This window comes from Hylobates moloch, unplaced genomic scaffold, assembly GCF_009828535.3.
Source record: "Hylobates moloch isolate HMO894 unplaced genomic scaffold, HMol_V3 SCAFFOLD_19, whole genome shotgun sequence".
Taxonomy (NCBI): domain Eukaryota; kingdom Metazoa; phylum Chordata; class Mammalia; order Primates; family Hylobatidae; genus Hylobates; species Hylobates moloch.
In genome coordinates this window covers 13114674-13116388 of record NW_026652294.1, presented here as the reverse complement: position 1 = coordinate 13116388, position 1715 = coordinate 13114674, and the positions used below count along the sequence as shown (strand labels likewise).

The 1715-nt window shown below is 39.1% G+C and overlaps 1 protein-coding gene across 1 annotated transcript in view; it reads left to right on the top strand.

Moving 5' to 3' along the window:
* Window positions 1-1715, top strand: part of EIF4ENIF1 (eukaryotic translation initiation factor 4E nuclear import factor 1) — a 59490-nt gene that overhangs the window by 15543 nt on the left and 42232 nt on the right. The window lies entirely within an intron of this gene.

Below are 1715 nucleotides of genomic sequence, written 5' to 3'. Positions count from 1 at the left end.
AGGAGTCTGTGAGTCCATACCAGTAATACATAGGTATATAAATGGGAAAGGAGGACTTGCCTTTACAGTATGATGCCAAGTGCTGGCTGGTAAATATGGAGAGAGGGCTAAAGTGGCAAAATGAAGAGTGGTTTGGTCAAGAATCATTAATGGATGCTAACTTTAGTGGAAAACTGGAGACCAAGATATTTGGATGATTTTAAAGTGTCTCCCCACAGATTGCATGCTAAATGCAAATGGGAAAGCAGTAACTACATAGTAGAGAAACTAGAGAATACCTTGACCAAATAATCAAAATTAGCACCATAGATAAAGGACAAATGAGCATCATGGGCATCCAGAAGTGATGGTCTGTGAAGGACACAACACCTCTTCAGTTAGTATTCTGCCCCATGGATATTTAGGCTCAGTCTAATCATGAGAAAACATCAGACCAACCCAAAATGAATAATGTTCTTTTACAGAAAGGGACTATATTCTCTAGAAATGTTACTATCATAAGAGACAAAAGTTGTAGAAATGTTCTAGATTAAGGGAGACCAAAGAGATACAACAATGAAATATCTGATTCTAGACTGGACCCTGTGTTGGAGGGGAAGATAAATATAAAGGACATTACTGGGCCAATTTACAAAACTGGAATTGGGAAGGTAGATTAGAAAAAAGTATTATGGATAGCTGTAGTTATGAAAAAAAACTGGCAGTTCATCTCAACTTGGGTCTGCAGAAGTAAGTCTTCATGCCCCGAGGCATCTGTTATATGTGAGGGATTAGCCTCTCTCCTATGCATACCAGCTAAGTGCATCCTTGAGAGAATGGGAAAATAGTCACTCAGGTCATTTTCTGTAGGGCTAAATTCTCTCATGGAGCTGGATAACAGGCTGTAAAAGAATATCTTCATTCTTAGGAAATAGGCACTGCAGTATTTAGGAGTGAGGCATCATGACTTACGCAATTTACTCTCAAGTTAGTCAAAAAAAAAAAAAAAAAAAGCTCGCTCATATGTGGAAGCCAAAAAACTTGGCTTTGTGGAGATAGAGAATAGAATGATAGATACCAGAGTCTGGGAAAGGTGTGTGGGTGGGATGGCAGAATACAAAGAGGTTTGTTATATAGGTACAAACATGCAGTTGAAGAAGGAGTAAGTTCTAATGTTTGATAGCAGAGCAGAGTGGCTGTAGTTAACAAGTGTATTGTATATTTCAAAATAGCTAGAAGAGAGGACTTTAAATGTCTCCAAAACATAGGAAGGATAAATACTTGAGGTAATGGACACCCCAGATATCCTGACTTGATCATTACACAGTTTATACATGTAATAAAACATCATATATACCCCATAAATGTATACCAATATCTGTATCAATTTTTTAAAATTCTGCAAAAAAAAAAAAGTAAATGATAAATAGGGAGAAATGTTAATAGGTACATAGTATATGGATTTTTTTGTGTTTTTTCAGTCTTGCAACATTACATTTAAAAAAAACTATCGCCCCCCCGGGCCCGGTTGCTCACACCTCTAATCCCAGCACTTTGGGAGGCCAAGGCGGGCAGATCACCTGAGGTCAGGGGTTTTGAGACCAGCCTGGCCAACATGGCAAAACCCCATCTCTACTAAAAATACAAAAATTAGCCAGGCATGGTGGCATGTGCCTGTAATCCCAGCCACTTGGGAGGCTGAGGCAAGAGAATTGCTTGAACCCAGGAGGCGGAGG